Below are 18,643 nucleotides of genomic sequence, written 5' to 3' on the forward strand. Positions count from 1 at the left end.
AGGGCGTCTCCATTGGGCTGGCTCGTCAGTTTCTGGGCTGGGCTGGGCTGACCTGATTGAGTGGGTTCCGCACTGGGCTTAACTGCTGCTGGGTTGGGATGGACTCGACAGGTCACCTCACTGATGGGTTTCTGCTGCTGAACTGGGAAAGACTTGGCTGCTTGGCAGCTGCCAACAGAATATGCTTGAGCTATTATTGCTCAAGTTAGGCTGGGCAGATCACCTGGCCAGGGGACTCTTTAGAGGGTAGAATATCTAATGGATGGATTGATCTTCTGGAATCCTGGGGCTCTCTCTTCCATAGGCAGCTGCTGCTGTCTCCACTATCTCTAGCTTGGATTCTCTTTTCTGTTAGGGTGCTACTATGCTCTTTCAGAAAATGTTGCTACCCTTACCTTAGGAGTGGCAAAAAAACAAAACAAAACAAAACTCTTCTCAAAGACTCTCTTATGGTCTAGGTTTTGAGGTTTGTTATTTGCAGGTAAGAGATGGGAGAGCACTAGTTTCACCTGTGTGAGAATTCTTCCTGATGAAAATTAGGTTCTTCATTTAGACACTCCCTGCTTACTTAAGGTGGTCAGAAAGTTCCACTCTTCTAGTCTCTCCTTCCCATTCCTGTTTGAGACTTATGCAAAAGAATAGCTGAGGACAAAGTTATCAATAAGGTCTATGCCCCTGAACAAGTCTATTGTCTTTGCTGGCCTGTTAATATGTAATTGAATTGTTCAAGCCTCCAACCCTTTCCTTAGGCTTGCCTCCTTTAGTTATAAAAGGGTTTCCCTTTTTTATATCAATATCTCTGTCCCTTAAGGCCCTTATCAATGTTGTTGAAGTCTAAACGGAACACATCCTAGCATAATAGTATCACTATTAATTATTGTAGTTATTATTAATAATTATTACAAACACGGCCCATGTAATCACTGTGCATATTGTTTTCCTGGTGATAACCACAAATTTACTGAGAACTGACTGATTCCCCACCCACTCCCCTTTCCTAGACAAATTAATTGCCTGGGGCAAACCAATCTTTGTCAATTCCAGACTTATGGACCTTCCCCAAGCAAAATGATTCCTGCCTTACTCCCTGGACTTTATGTTATTATGTAAAAAGGGTCCACCTACATTAAGTAGTTTCTATTTAGAGTTAGTAGTGTCTATACTTAACTCAGGAGGAGTTCTATTGTTTCTTTTGTTAAAGGTTCATTTATATTAAGTAGTTGTACATGACTCTGGAGCAATCTTTTGGTTCCTTTCCTATCTGTTACCCCATTAAAAACACTGTCCTCTGTTCCCATCTTTGGGTATTCCTAGCTTCTGAGCTTTGCGATACCCTGAGCTATAGTTCCTCTGCCCTGATTAAAGGCCTTATTGCTCCTATATTTTTTCCCTAATTTCCAGGTTAACACTGGTTATACTTCAACTCTGTATCAGTTGATATGTCTTCCCATGCTTCTTTGAATTCTTCATATCGATCATTTCTTCCATTTATGTACCACAATTTGTTTAGCTATTTTCCAATCAATGAAACATTTTTTTTGTTTCCAGATGTTTTGCTAACACAAAAAGTGTTGCTATTAATATTTTTTGGAGTTCCTATAAATATTTATGAGACCTTTTTGTCTTTGGCTTCCCTCAGGTGTATGTCTAGGAGTGAGATCTCTGGATCAAAGAGTATGGGCATTTTAGTCACATGTTTTTAGCATAACTCCCACCTTTTGTCATCTGTGCTGATTTGATGGGTATAAGATAAATTATCAGAGTTCATCTGTTTGTTGTTTTTAGTGATTTCTAGCAATCTTCCCTGTATCTGTTAATAGTTTTAATAATGTTTTTCTTTTGAGAACTACTTGTTCATATCCTTGGATGACTTCTATTTGGGTAAGATTCTTGGTCTTATATATTTATGTTCATTTTTACATGTCTTGTATATCAAACCTTCATCAGAGATGAAGCAGCTAGGTAGCACAGTAGATAGCTCACCAGACCTGGAATCAGTAAGGCCTGAGTTCAAATCCAGTCTCAGATACTTAATAGCTCTGTGGCCCTGGACAAGGTTCTGTCCACCTCAGTTTCCTCATCTGTAAAATGAGGATAATAATAGCACCCACCTCTAAGGTTTGTTGTGAGAATAAAATAAGATAATATTCATAAGGAACTTTGCAAACTTTAAGATATAATATAAATAAACTAAATAATAGTGATAGTGATGATGTAATTGAAGTTTCCAACAACAGTTGAAGATCTGCAGGGAATAAAAAAGAAATATTGAAAAGCAAAGGTGAAAGCTTTCAAATACAAAATAGATATTCCCCACCCTAGAAAGACCAGGAAGCATAAATACCTTAATTACATATGAAAGACAATGAATTTATGCCTCAGAGGCATAGACTGGATTCATACCTTTGTACTTATCTACTTAATATTCCCAAAGGAGTACTAGAGGTAAAAATAAATTTAAACTAATCAATCATTCTAAGGCTACATCAAATAGCTTATGGTCGGTATGGACTTTTAAGACAGGAAAAATTTGTCTGCTAGAAAAGAAGCCTTCTCACATTTCCTGCCTGGAGGGGACAGCCTCAGAGATTTTTAGAAGTTGAAGAGAAGAATCTTCAGTCAATCTTAAACTGCTTCATATTCTTTTTTTTTTTTTTAATGAGGCAATTGGGGTTAAGTGACTTGCCCAGGGTCACACAGCTAGTAAATGTTAAGTGTCTGAAGCCCGATTTGAACTCAGGTACTCCTGACTCCAGGGCCGGTGCTCTAACCACTGCGCCACCTAGCTGCCCCATACTGCTTCATATTCTAAACTAAAGGTCCACTGCTCTAGCTAAAAGAGCTTTGTAGCACTTCAGAGGAAATGAGCACAGAAAAAAGTGAGCACAGTCACACCCAGCCCAGCCAGTGCCAATAGGTGGGAAACGATTGCATGTGCCCATGGAAGAGCAAGCCATAAGAGTAGTGGACACATGCACCTGAGGGTATCACCTCCTAAGAAGAACCTAGCAGCTGGGCAACCTGATTGGCCTTACCAGGCATTAACTCCCCAGTGACAGAGTGGCCTGCCCATCCATCTTTGTTTGGCAACCACCACGCCATGAATGCCCAGCCCAGTCTACTAAAATTAGAACCTGATGAAGAATCATTATAGCTACTGAATGGGTCACTCTACTCAGCCCATTCAACTAAGACTCTATACCCTAGGAGGAGCAAACCCAGATGAATTGTTCATCTAGGGGAGATACTATGCCCTTCAAAAAGCCAGCCCACACAAACAGTGGAGCAAAATGTGAGGCCCCTCTGGAGATAGAAAGGACAGAAAAGCCTAGCAGTTACACAGTTGTGAATTGCCTTGTCTGTACATATCCCCAACTTGTGTACCTCTACTATTGTATGATAAGTTTTTGTCTACTTGTCCATCCTGGACTCTGGGTACATTGTTAGGAAAGGACACCCCTGGTAATGGGGAAAATGCTTTGTAACTAATATTCTTGTTAAGACATGTGAGCAAATAAATGACTCTACTAAAGAACTTATTCTATTGGCTGATTGTTAAAGGAAAGCACACTGGTGAGGGCTCATGATCTAATATTTAGGAGGATAATCAGACACAAAATTTCCTCTAAAACCCTCAAAGTAGTAATAGAAACCCCTCCAGCCACTCAGCTCATCAATGTTGGTGTGGATTGGGTGAGTAAACTCAACAGAGTAACATAGTTATTTGATATATCCAAAGGCTTCACTTCCTATAATAGTTGCATTGATGCAAAAAAACTAATCATGCAAAAAGGTGATTTTTAAAATTTCATTTGTAAGATTGTGTGTTTGTTGTCCATATAGGTAGTATGTATATCCATGTGGGTCTGTTTTGTCTAGGAGTGGCTCACATGGAGAAATGAACAGATATTTTGAGTCTCTTCCATTTTCTATTTTTTGAGGGATACCATAATTCCTTCCAGGAGGGAAATAGGGGATTGGGAGCATGAAGCTGACCACTCTGTTCTAATCAGAGATGTAGCCAGAATTGTATGTACCTACTCCACTAAATATTGCTAGCCTAGAGGGAATAAATTTTAGATTTAAGCTGAGTTCCTTCTTTCTATCCCTTTAAAAAGGAAAGAGTGCTTCAAACTATATGTTCCTTAGCAACAAATGCCAATTACACAAAGACCGTCATCACAAATAGTGAATAGCAAATAAATAAATTCATTTACTCAAGTCAATAGCAAACGGAAACCAGAGAAACTCTATGGATTAGAATATGCCAAATAATACACAGAATGAATAATCTCTCCCACTTGGAGCAAGATATCTCAGCTTTACCATGGGTTAGAGCAAGACAGAGAGAGACAGAGACAGAGAGCTCTTTAAAATACATAGGAAGGGGGCAGCTGGGTGGCGAGGCGAAGTGGATAAAGAAGTGGCCCTGGATTCGGGAGGACCTGAATTCAAATCTGACCTCAGACACTTGATGGGTACTAGCTGTATGACCCTGGGCAAGTCACTTAACCCCCATTTCCCCGCAAAAAAAAAAAATACCTAGGAGAAAATTCTTTCAAACTCTCTAGTGTGATAACCTGGGAATAAGGACATGATCAAGGTGCCTGCTCCTTTACATGTCAGGTTCTTCCTGGAATTTTTCTCTCCCTCCTAGGACCTTTCTTGAAGAGAACCTGGAACTGAGTCCTTTCTTGATGTCAGAAGTCTGAAGAATCAAACTCTTGACAACTCTTTCCTTTATGCGGACATGCAGAATCAAAGATTCATTCCCTACCAATGAGAAGAGCCTTATGCAAATGAACTTGAGCCCTAGGTTACACATGTCATCAAAATTACCTAGTTTATCTTTTGTGATCACCTCTATTCCTTGGTTTGTTAAGCATATCCCCTCAGTTTTATCTGTGAATGAGACCTGATCTTGTTTCTTTCTAATTCTTTTATGGCATGACCTTTAATACTCAGGTTGGGTATCCATTTTTAGCTTATTTCAGTACATAGTGTTTGCCAAAAGTTAATTTCTATCAAACTGCTTTACAATTTTCCTAGCAGTTCTTGTGTGGTTTGTTGGTTTTTGGGGGGTTTTTTTGGGGGGGGGAGTTTGGTGAGGCAATTGGGGTTAAGTGACTTGCCTAGGGTCACACAGCTAGTAAGTTTTAAATGTCTGAGGTCACATTTGAACTCAGGTCTTCCTGATTCCAGGGCCGGTGCTCTATCCACTGCACCACCTAGCTGCCCCGTGTGTTGTTTTTTTAAAAAGGATTTCTTCAAGTAATTGATGTACTTAGATTCATTAAACACAGAGTTATTGAGTTCAACACCTTCTAATTATTCCTTATCTTGTCTATTCCACTGATTTACACCCTGATTGCTTTTCACAAAGAAGCATCTTTGTTGACATCCCCTTCTGTGTGGGCTTTTGGGGTGTAGACCTCAAATTGTGATGCAACTGCAGGTCCTCAGAACCATGCTGCAGAAACTTCCAAACCCATAAAGACATCCAAACATTGGCCTGACTTCCTCCAAACAGATTTAAATGGCTTCTCTCATCTCTGAACTCACTCTGTTCCTTCCCTTGAGCCTAAACTCAACATTTGTCATTCCCGGCCCCCCCAACCCCCCACCCCCACCCCCAACACAACTCCAAGCTCTACAGCAGAAAGACATGGTTCAGATGTCCCAGTGCAGGACTGCTGAGGCAGGCAGCTCTGTATGCAAGGCATTTAGGAACTGGGAACTTCTTGCAACATCTACCTTAATTTTATCTGGAGAAGGAGGGGGTGCACTTCAGCATTTTATTTTTTAAGCTTCAGCTTTAAGCGTGTTCCAAATCTAGTTATTTTTAGTCTAATGGGTTTACCCCATTTCAAGTTAACTTTATGTCACGACTTGTTATCATAACAACAAGCACCTGGATGGGGCTTTGAAAAGTAATAAATAAACCTGAAACAGTTGAGGGGATTTCCAAGAAAAGCCAATATTTTCCAACCCCGTGTCCTAAGTGCTGCAAAACAGATTTCTTTCCTTTACACCTACAAAAAGGCTAATCCAGATAAACTGTATTATAATTGCTGTCTGTCCTCTAAAGTGTTCCCTCATCCCTACCCAATGCTATTTCACAGGGAGGTTATTCATTACACAGGGTGACAGTGCAGTGGCTTTGCATTGGGGGAAACGAGGCTAAACCTGGCAGGACTGGGGATAATATTGGCAGAACTGTGAGTTCTAATAGGATCTTAACAAAGCCATATGTGCCACTCAAAGAGAGGAAAATTACTTTTGTCTTTTTACAGGCAAACCACAATCCAAGTGGGCCAACAGGTGGGTGTGACCTGGGTGTCATAACCTCCTTGGGTAACATTTAAGTTGGTGTAATATTTAGATATTTGGAAAAAGAAGAGAGGAGAGGGGATAAAGAAATAATCCTTCTAACAATGGTCCTGCCAATCGAAGTCCCAGTGAGAAGATAGAACATGAATCTGGCCCTTCCCCAAGCATTGCTAAAAGCTTGAAATTAAAACAAGAAACAAAATGCAGTCAATAGTCCCAGAAAGACTGGCTATCCAGAGTCTCATGGACAAACCAATGTGCATTGTTGTCAACAAAATTCCCTACTTCTTTAAACTTTTTGACCAGTCTTCCCTCTACCTTTATGCATTAACTGAAACCTAGTTCCCCTCTGAGGACCCCACATTTCTGCAGCTGTAGCCATTTGAGATTAATCCTTTTTTCTAGTGCCCCCAATTTATAGGGACAGGAAGAGAGGTGAGCATGTTCCTTGTTACCCATCATTCCTTTCCAACTGTCCTGATACCAATCCTTAATAACCCTTTTTCTTCTGAGCCACATATAATCCAACCTATGCAATCTTGTCCTCATACTTATTGGCATCTAGATCACTCTTCCAACATTTTTCAATGACTTTAATACCTAGCTCATGGTCTTTCTAGTTTGCCTTTGATCATCATACTCTGGAACTTCAGTTTTCATGTTGATGGATCCTCTAACAAGCCGAGTAAGTCATTCTTTAACATTCTCCATTGTAACAACCATTTGACCACCACATCAACGTGGGCATACCTTAAACCTACCTCACCACATGATCCAACAGGAAGAGCACTAGATTTGGAAAAGGAGGAGCTCCTTTAAAATGCTGGCTTTGTTTACTTTATTTGAGACCTTGGGCAAATCACTTAATGCTTCTGCGCTTGGTTTCCTCATCTATAAAATGAGAAAGTTGTACTAGATGACCTCTAAGATTCCTTTGGTCTCTAATTTTATGACCCTATCTATGATATTTCTTTTCAGTGCTCAGAATTGGATTGTTTCAGCAAGGTATCAGTGAGTGATTGTGTTTAGGCCCTGCTCACCATCAAAGCTTCAAAGTAACAAGATAGTCACCAATTGAAGTAAAAGAACAACAACAAAAAAATGGGAAAATAAAGAAGTTATCATATGGAAGAACCTAAAAGAATGCATAAACAAAAAAGACCTCATACTACAATGAAGAAATATTATGGAGTAAATAAACACAAATAGAAATCTGCAGAAAGATGGGAATAAGCATCGCTGGATCCCTAGAAATAAGTTGGAAACAATTACAAGTAGCCCCAGAGAGCCTGGGAAGCTTATAGAAGAATTAAAGGAATAAATAAGGATTGTAAAAGAAATTGGTAATGTGGTAAAAAGTTTTAACAGTCAGTTAGCGATAATGGAGAGACGCCAGTTTTTCTTTAAGGACCACCCTTTCAGGGAGGAGACCAACGGCATGAGCTACTCACGCCAGTCGGCCTGCTAGCACTCGACTTCCGGGGTGCGAGCTTAAAAGTCAAGGAGAGAATGGAAGTGGGAGCTTTTTCCTGCTCTGCTGGTCTCCTGACTGCACTGCACAGACTGATGCTGTCGGGAGTTCGACTCAGCCCGGCTCGCGGTTAGAAGCAACACACGCTTGACATGGTCTCTCTCTCTCCCCAAAGGTGGCCTTGGGCTTTTGGTGAGTTTTATACGGAATATAGACTAAGCTTAGACTTAAGATGATTTGTTTTGTATTTCTACTTTCCTATCCTTCTAATCAACATCACCTTGTGACTACCATACAATAAAAGCTCTAACTAGAAAACCAGAAGCTTCTTCCATTTACTAGTCTGGGAGAAAAATTAAGGGAAAGGTTAAAGAGGGGAGATTTATGATCTAATATCCAATTTTAAATCTCACAGTAATATAGACGAACACATAGAGAATTTTGATAACATGGTGAGCAGGAATAAAAAGAAAACAGCAACATCAAAATGAAAATTGCCTGACAATGAGAAATATTGGAATGAAGTCGAAAGACAACAAAATTTAAAGAATACTTAAGATATAGTCAAGCAAAAACAATTGATTTAAAGACAGAACTGGATCTGGTCTCCCAGGAAAATACAATAAAACAAAAAATCTGAATACCAGGCAACAGTAAATCATACAAGAAATGTTGGGGAAAGAGACCAAAGTACAGTTGTATAGAATCCACAGGGTTCTAGAAAAGAATATTCTGAAGTTTTATTCATCCATACCAGAGCTTCAACACTAAACACTAAACTTTGAGTTCTAATAAGATCTTAACAAAGCCATATGTGCCACTCAAAGAAAAGAATATTACTTTCGTCTTTTTGCAGGCAAACAAAGAATCTTGCAAATAGACAGCAAGATGTCCTTTGCATATTGGGGGAAGCAACACAAATTGCAAAAGACTCTTTGTTGACCAGATATGTTATTCCAAAAAGGAAAAGAAATTAAGTTTCATTCCAACATAACATCTTGCATATCTAAATTTAACCAATAATGACAAAAGATGCAGTAGGCAGAAACTTGAGTTGATCCTACTAAAGAAGCCAAAAGTTAAAAAGATATTCAATGTGCAAATTGATAAGACAAAAGAATCTTAAGAATGGCAAATTTCATATAAATTCCATATAACATGAGAAGACCAAGTAGATCAATAAATGTTAATATACAATAAAGATGGGTTAAGCCTTTTTGAAGTCTCACCTTATCTATGGCTAATTAAGATAATGATTCAAGATAAGAGAAAAATCCATGAAGAAGAACCTGATAAAATTATTCCAGAGGAGAGAAGAAATAGGGAAGTGAAAGAAGTGATTTAATGTTTCTTAGAATGGAATACCACTGGGGCAGCTAGGTGGCGCAGTGGATAGAGCACCGGCCCTGGAGTCAGGAGTACCTGAGTTCAAATCCGGCCTCAGACACTTAACATGTACTAGCTGTGTGATGCTGGGCAAGTCACTTAACCCCAATTGCCTCACTTAAAAAAAAAAAAAAGGATGGAATACCACTGATGAAAGTCACTAAAATAGATGCATAGATTGGAAAGGGGTAGGGGAGATCATGAACCCCACTTGTATTGGGGCTGGGCAAAGGAGGAGAAGAGGTTATTATTTTTTAAAGTCTTACTTTGGCTGAAGGTTAACATGAGAAGAGAGAAAATTGTTATGGATGAAGTCTATGAAACGAGATAAGGTAGAAATGTCCTAGTATAGGAAAGGAGTAGAGAGGGTGACTAAGTTCCTAAGATCACAGAGTTGGAACAAAAGGGGACCCTGCAGCTAACTTGGCCCAATCTCCTTGTTTTGGGTGATAGGCAGATTTAGGCCCAGATGGTGTGGCTTGCTCAGCATTAGGAAGGTGATGAGTGACAAGAGTCCAAGTCTTCTGACCCCAGATCTAGGACATGTCCTGTCACATCATACTTTGTGTCTTTCATGAATTAATATTTTTTTAATGATACGCCACAGATGAAGGTCTTTTAAGAAATGAGGGGAGGGGCAGCTAGGTGGCACAGTGGATAGAGCACCGGCCCTGGAGTCAGGAGGACCTGAGTTCAAATCCGGCCTCAGACACTTAACATGTACTAGCTGTGTGACCCTGGGCAAGTCACTTAACCCCAATTGCCTCAATAAAAAAAAAGAAAAGAAAAGAAATGAGGGGAAAGAGGGAAGGGCAGAAGAGATATACAATCACACCCTTATCTGGGTTAGTCAGAGTTGGAGTTTCAGCTATTGTCTTTTAGAAATCACAGCTTGTATAAGAATCATTGAAAGAACAAAGAGACAACATTTATGGGCAAAGTCCAAGAAAAGTGATTAGATTGAGTTATTCTAGAGAAGAGAAAGAGGGGTGGGGGTGGGGAGAACCTTAATCATATGTCCCAGAATGAGATGTAATGAGTGAAGGTCATTCCCACGAAGATGCTGGGGGATAGAGGATGTGGTAGATAGGAGGGACACTAAACCATAATCTTATCCAGGTTGGGAAAAAGAAGTATGCAAAGGAACAATTAGCCACAAAAGTAGAATCAAGAAATCTGAGTTTGAGTTGGGCTGAAGGCAAAGGAGCAAGAGAGGGGCAGTATTAATGGAAGGAGATTGGGATTAGATTGTTTCAAGTAAACAACAAAGGACCTCATAGTTACAAATCTGGTTCAGGCTCTCATCACCTATGACCTGGACTACTGTATTAGCTTTCTAATCTGTCTCCCTACTTTAAATGTCTCCTTATTTCAATCCATTTTCCACTTAGCTACCAAGGTGATTTTTTCTAAACTTTATGTTTGACTGTGTCATGTCCCTGCTTAGCCCAAGCTCCAGTGGCTCCCTATTACTTCCAGGATCAAAAACAAGCTCCTTTGTTTGGTAGTTGAAGTTCTTCTTAACGTGATCTCTTCCTACCTTTCCAGTCTTACACTTCACTCTCCCCTACACACTCTTATTGTTGGTTGGCATTTCAGTTGTATCCATCTCTTTGTGACCTCATTTGGTGTTTTCTTGGGAAAAGGGTTTGCATTTTTCTTCTCCAGATTATTTTATTGATGAGGAAACTGAGGCAAACAGGGTTAAGTGACTTGTCCAGGGTCACACAGTAAATATCTGAGGTCAGATTTGAACTCAGGAAGATGAGTCTTCCTGACTCCAGGCCTAGCACTCTCTCTAGCTACTGTGCCACCTAGCTGCCCCTACACACTCTACATGCCTACAAAACTTGCCTACTTGCAATTGTTTGAGCTCAATACTCCTACTATGCCATTAATTGTATATATGTTTAATATTAACATTGTTTTATTTCCTATGGTGTCTCTACCCACAATATAGTTTCCTTGTTTGTCACTCTCCTTTCTCCATACCTTTGCACTCATTGTCCCCTTTGCCTGGAATGGTCTACTCTTTCATCTCTACCTTGTAGGTATTGTTGGGGTTTGGTTTGTTTTTTAATTTCCTTCAAGACTTAGCTTAAATTCCTATTCTAGGAGGCCTTCCCTGATCCTCCCAGCTGCTAATACCTACCCATTCTCTCAGAGTGCTGTCTATCTGCTCTGTGTGTGTGTGTGTGTGTGTATACACACACACACACACACACACACATATATAGTATCCACCTAGTTGTTTATACATTGTCTGTGCCCCATAAGAATGTAAGCTCGTTGAAGGCAGAGATTGTGTTTTTGCTTTTTCTTGTATCTCCAGCCTTAGCACAATGCCTTCCATATAGTGACCACTTAATAAAGATTTGTTGACTTGACCTAGTGCTGATTTTAAAATAATAGGGGCAGCTAGATGGCACAGTGGATAAAGCACTGGACCTGGATTCAGGAGCACCTGAGTTCAAATCCAGCCTCAGACACTTGACACTTACTAGCTGTGTGACCCTGGGCAAGTCACTTAACCCCCTTTGCCTGCAAAAAAAAAATAAAATAAAATAATAATAATAATAATAAGGCAAAATTTGATGTAGGCAAAAAGAATAACAATGATAACCTTGAATATAGCAAGTGTGTTAATAGTTTTAATAATATAGCTAGTTAATAGACTAAACTTTCTCATAAAATGGAAGAGAGTAGCAGACTGCTTGAGACTATAGAACTTCAACTTCTGAAAATAAGAAACGTGTCTAAAATATTTTTTAAAACACAGTTAAAATGTGATGCTGAAATGCAATTTATTGAATAAGGAATAGAAATTATGATTCTAGATAAAACAATAGTGAAGAGAATAAATGAGAAAGCTATATTGAGGGTAAAACAACATTAGAAAATGAAATAAGATCAATATTAAATATATATGAACCAAATGGCATAATGTAAAATGTCATAGTACTAATGTTAATTGACTGACTAAAAGCAAAATACAATAAGACCTTGATGATAAGATAATAATTGGAGGTAATTTCAATGTTCCTTTCAGATCATGACAAATCTAGCAGAAAGATAAATGAGAAGGAAATAGTAAGTTAAAGAAGAATCCTGGGAGACTGACTTAATAAATTTATGGAGATTCTTGAATCAGCATATCAAAGAATGTTTATTTTTTCAGAATCATAGATTACCTTTTCAAAAATTAATCATGTACTAGGGCGTGAATAAACTTAAAAGAGCAGAAATAGTAAACCTGCCCTTTATAGACCATAATCCAACAAAAACTGGAATCAATTAAGGAAATATTAACCAAAGATATAGAACTAAATGAAGACTAAGTAACAATATCCTCAATAATGAATGGATCAGAGTGGAACCAAGATGGCAGAGCAGAAGGAAGAAATACAGCTAGCTCCTGCCTTTCCTCTACCCCTCCCCCACAAAAAAAAACTCCAAACAGATCTAGAAAATGCACCAGACCAAATATTAATCAGGAAATTCAAGAAAAAATCATTATGAGTCATTCTTGTCATCCCAGGTCTGCCTAGAGAGACACACAGAGAGAGTGTGTATTCACTGGAGATGGGGTCTGCCCAGAAGTGGTACCCAGGGACAGAGAGAGACCCAAGGCTGTGACCAGGGTAGATGAGGTTCCAGATACAATGGAACACATAACCTGAGGCAGGCTGCAGAAACAAGTGTCAATAAGCAGTTTTGTTGCTGGTCAGTTCAGGGTAACATATCCAGGGAGGACTGAAGAGGGGGCCAATACTAGTGGTGGCATTCTTAAGTGAGGCATTGTCTCAGGCCTTAGGATTGAGTACTCTTCAGAGTATACTGTTCAGAGGAAGTTCAGAAGCAAGCAATAATTGTGTGGCTCAGACCAAGGCATGTGCTGGAGAGACCTTAGTTGAGAGCCATTTGTTAAATTTTCAATATGAGCATTTACACCTCAGAAATCATCAAATGATACTTTTTTTCTAGCTTTGTAAAATAATCCTTTGGTAATTTGATTGGCATGACACTGAATAAGAATGAACAAACTTAAAAAGAATCCCACCATGAAAAGCCCTTATGGTGGCAAACCCAAAAGAAGAGATTGACTCCAAAATTTCTACAAACAAAGCCTCAAATAAAAATCCAGCTTGGGCACAAAATCAACTAGAATATCTGGAAGAGAAGAAACAAGATTTTTTAAATGTTTTTGTAAATGAAATAAAAGCACTTGAGGGGAAAAATTGGAAAAGAAAATAATTGGAAAGAGAATGAAGAGCTTGGCAGAAGACACATAAAATCTTGCCCAACCAAAAAATCCCATGAAAATTTGATTGAACAAAACAGAAGTTGATGACACTGTGAGACAACAAAAACATTAAAATCAAATTTGAAAGACTAAAACAATAGAACAAAATCTAAGTTATCTCATAGCATGAAGAACTGACCTGGAATCAGAGCAAAGAGAAATACTTAATCATTGTACTACCTGAATGTCATGACCAGAACAAGATTCTAGATATCCTCTTTCAAAAAAAAAAAATCTTAAAAAACAAAAAATCTCTTAGAACCAGAGGACAACTTAGAAATAGAATCTCATGACACCTCCTGAAAGAAACCACAAAATGAAAACTCTCAGAAATATATCCAAAATTCAGAGCTTTTAGGTCCACAAAAAAAATATCACGAGGCACAGTCATTGGTGAAAGGAAGGGAATGAGCATTTTTATAGTATGTAATATGTCACAGGAACTATCCTAAGCACTTTTTATAAATATTAGCTCATTCACAACTTTGCAAAGTAGATACTATTATTATAACTATTTTGCAATTGAGAAAACTAAGGCAAATACAGGTCAAATGACTTGTCCAAGGTCATACAGCTAATAAGTGTCTGATACTAGATTTGAACCACCAGGTGCTTAACAAATCAAGAAAATATATGACTTAGAAGTCACTAAAATAAAGGCACAGAGGAGCTTATAATATGATGTTCCAGAAGGGAAAAAACATGGGCTTATAACCAAGAATGACTTACCCAATAAAACTGAATATAATCCTAGAGGGGGAAATAATGAATCTTTAATGAAATAGATGACTTCCAAGCATTCCTGATGAAAAGAATAGAACTGTTTAGAAACATTGAAGTTTAAACATAGGAGTTAAGAAGAACATAAAAAGTAAACACAAGTGAACAATGATAAAAATAATTAAACAAGGATAAATTACTTAAACTCAAATATGGAGAGATGATATCCCTTCCAAACCCTTTCATCATTAAGGATCATAGATGGAGTCTAATTAGACAGAAAGCCTGAGAATAGTTCTGTTGTCTTAATAATATTAAGAGAAGAATGGAAAGAGAGGTGGGGGAGGTGTTGAACATTATATAAAATGTTATACACATGTAGACATCCCCCATCTCTACTCCAAAGGTTTTCAGGGAGGTGACTTCTATCTCTATGAGGCTAAGCTCATTCTGTGTAATTTTACATTCATTTTCAATTGTTTTGTGGTAGTTGCTCTTTCCCTTTAAAATACCCATACTGCTTACACTTATGTCGCCAGTAATTAGCACAGTACCTAACATATAATGGTAAGTAATTGCTTGAGTTACTTGATTTCTTTGCCACAACAAAAGTGGCATTTTAAAATATTTGTATGTGCATGGAGGTTTTCTTTTTGTCAATCACCTTTTTGGGTAATATGCCTAGTGCTAGAATTTCTGCATCAAAGGTTATAGATATTTTAGACACTTTACTTACATAGTTCCAAATTGCTTTCCAAATAGTTGCACCAATTTCACAGCTCTACCAACAATGCATTAAGCATTTGACTTTTTATAGCCCTTCAAGAGAGACTATTCCTTTGCCAATTCACTAGGAGTGAAGTGAAACCTCGAGGTTGTTTTGATTTGCATTTTTGTTATTAGTGATTTGAAGCACTTTTTCATTGGATTGTTAATTGTTAGCAATTCTTCTTTTGAGAATTGTTTATTCATACTCTTTGACCACCTGTCTAATGGGGAATGGCTTTTGGTCTTTATATTTATGTTATTTGTTTATATATTTAGAATACTAAACTCTTATCAGATATGTTTGATAGATTTTTTCCAAGTCAGTGGCTTTGAAGGGAAAGAATATCTTTATTGAATTAGACAAGTTGATTACATATTTCATATGGAGGAAGAGAAGATAGAGAATTTCAAGAGAAATAATTTTTTAAAGTAGGAGGGAACAGGATCAGGTCTCAAATTATATTATAAATCAGTAACTGTCAAAGATATCTGACAGTGGGATACAAAATAAATCTGCATAAATCATACACATTCCCATGTATAACTATCAAAACCCCATAGAAGGAACTTGAAAGAGAAATTGCATTCCAAATAACTCCATAAACTCTAAAATATTTGTTCATACTTGGTGCTTTTATGAAAAAGGGGAAGAGAGACAGACAGAGACAGACACAGAGATGAATCAGTGGAACAGATTAGGTACACAACCTACAGAAGCAAACAACAACAAAAATAACATAGTGTTTGATAAACCCAGACCCCAAGAGGAAAGACTATTGACAAAAATAGATGGGAAAACTGGACAATAATCGGGCAAAAATTAGTTTTAGGCCAACATCTAAGATCATATAATAAAATAAGCCTTAAATGGATATATGACCTATATATAATAGATCACATCCTAAAGTAATTAGAAGATCAAGAAAGAGAATACTTTTCAGATCAATGAATGGATAGAGGAAGAATTCATGACTAAACAAGTGATAGAGAAGATTGAACAGGATAAAAGGGACAGTTTTGATTACCTAAAATTAAAAAGGTTTTCTACAAATAAATTGAATATAGAAAAATTAGAAATGAAACAGGTAAACAGGATAAATCTTTGCAACAAATTCTGCTGATAAAGGTCTCATAAACAGGATATTGAAGTACCTGCTTTGAATTCAAAGTAAAATTCAGACACTGAACTGGCAAAGAGGAACAATAAAAACACATTGCATCATCTTGCTACTAAAAAAAGTATTTTAATGCATTGTTTTGGTGGGGTGGGACTGTTGTTGATATTACCAGCAATTAATGGGGAATATTAATTAAAAGAATTTTATTAAATTCAGAGGATACGGTAATTATAGTGTCCACCATTTGTATTTTAAATCATTGTATTATATATAAAACATTTTTAAATTTCTTTTAATGAATACAACTTTAAAGTATAAATTTTTAAAAATGTAACTATATTTTAAACATTCTTTTTAAAAATTTTAAATTTCGGTTTCACTCCCTCCCACCTATACCTTCACACACCCACTGAAAAGGCTAGCAAAAGATATCAATTAAATGTGAAGTCATGCAAAACATTTCCATATTAGCTATATTACAAAAAAAGTGAGAAAATTATATATGTCAATTTGCAGTCAGAGTTCGGTTCTCTTTCTGGAGGTGGATAGCATATTTTCATCATAAATCCCTTGGAATTGTCTTGGATTATAGTATTGATCAGAGTAGCTAAGTCTTTCACAGTTAATCATTACAGCATTTCTGTTACTGTGCACAATGATTTCCCAGTTTTTCTCACTTCATTTTGCATAAGTTCATATAGGTCTTGCCATGTTTTTTTCATCATTTCTTATAGCTCAATAGTACTCCAACACAATTACATGCCCCAACTTGTTCAGTCATTCCCAAATTGATAGGCATCCTCTCAATGTTCAATTCTTTGCCACCACAAAAAGAGCTGCTATAAATATTTTTTGTACATACAGGTCCTTTCCCTTTAGTAGTGTTCTTGCTGGATCAAAGGGTATGCACAATTTTATAACCCTTTGGGCATAGTTCCAAATTGTTTTCCAAAATGATTGGAGCAATTCACTACTCCATCAAGAGTTCATTAATGTATGCAATTTTCCCTCACCCTCTCCAGCATTTGTCATTTCAGATAGGTGTGAGGTGATGCCTAAGAGTTGTTTTAATGTGCATTTCTCTAATTAATAGTGATTTAGACCACTTTTTCATGATTATAGATAGCTTGGATTTCTTCTTCTGAAAACTGCCTATTCATATCCTTTGACCACTCACCACCTGGGGAAAGGTTCTTATTTTTATAAATTTGACTGAATTCTCAAGATAGTTGAAAAATGAGGGCTTTATCCGAGAAACTTGTTATAAAATGTTTTACCTTTTAGGAAAATATGGTTTCTCTGATTGTCTCTTTTAGGTAATTTTTTGCTTTTTCTTTGTGATCATGATTGGTATCTCTGCCTTTTTTAATTCAACTAAAGAATATTAGATTCTGTTACAGTCCTTTATGTTAACTCTGTGTGCGTCTTTCTGTTTCAAATATGTTTCTCATAAACAACATATTGTTGGATTCTTGTATCTAATCCGTTCTGCTATCTGCTTCCATTTTATGGGTGAGCTCATCCCATTCCCATTCCCAGTTATGATTATTGTGTATTTTTGTTCTGTTTCTTCTTCTTCTTCTTCTTCTCTCTCTTTATATATATACATACATATATACACATCATATATGCACATATACATATCTCTCCTATCCCCTCTCAAAAGTCTATATTGCTTCTAATCCCTGCCTCCCTTAATCTGCCCTCTCTTTTTCCCTCCCTTTTCTCTTATCCCATTCTCCCCCTATTTCCTATTGGGTAAGCTAGAGTTCTACACACAACTGACTATGTGTTTGTATGTATGTATATATATGTGTGTATGTATGTATGTGTACATATACATATGTGTGTGTATGTATTCTTCCCTCTTTGAATTCCATTGAGAGTAGGGTTCAAGCATTTCCTGCCACAGTTTTTGAAAATTATCTGGCACTGGGGTTTTTTTTAAATAAAGAATAAAACAATAGAATAGAATAAAACAGTGGAGTGGATTAAATAAGCAACATCTAGAAGTAAACACATGTAAGAGCCTAATGTTCCATAAATCCCAAAATACAAACTATGACAGGAGGAACTCCTAGTTAAACAAAAACTTCTGGGAAAATAGGAAAGTGCTTGAGTGAAAATGAGTTTAATTCAGTATCATAAACTATATGCTGTATTAAATTCCAAGTGGATGAATCAACTACAAATTAAAAGTGATGTCATTAAAATTAGAGGAAAATGGAAGGGTAAAACTTTCAAAATTGTGGATAGGGAAAGAATTTACAATCAGAAATAGGTGGAGTTATAGAAGACAAAATGGACAACTGTAATAATATAAAATACAAAAGATTTTGCACAAACAAAATGATTGCAGCCTCAATAAGAAGAAAAGATATGAATTAGCAAAACAAATTTTTTCGATTAAAAATAACTAATAGAAGTCTGACATACAAAATCCTTAGGGAGTCAACACAAATCTAAAAGACTAAGTGTCAATATGACAGTAAACAAAAATAGAAACAATTTTCTTTTTTCCTTTTATTTAATTTAATGTATTTTTGT

The sequence above is a fragment of the Dromiciops gliroides genome, chromosome 2, assembly GCF_019393635.1.
Source record: "Dromiciops gliroides isolate mDroGli1 chromosome 2, mDroGli1.pri, whole genome shotgun sequence".
Lineage (NCBI taxonomy): Eukaryota > Metazoa > Chordata > Mammalia > Microbiotheria > Microbiotheriidae > Dromiciops > Dromiciops gliroides.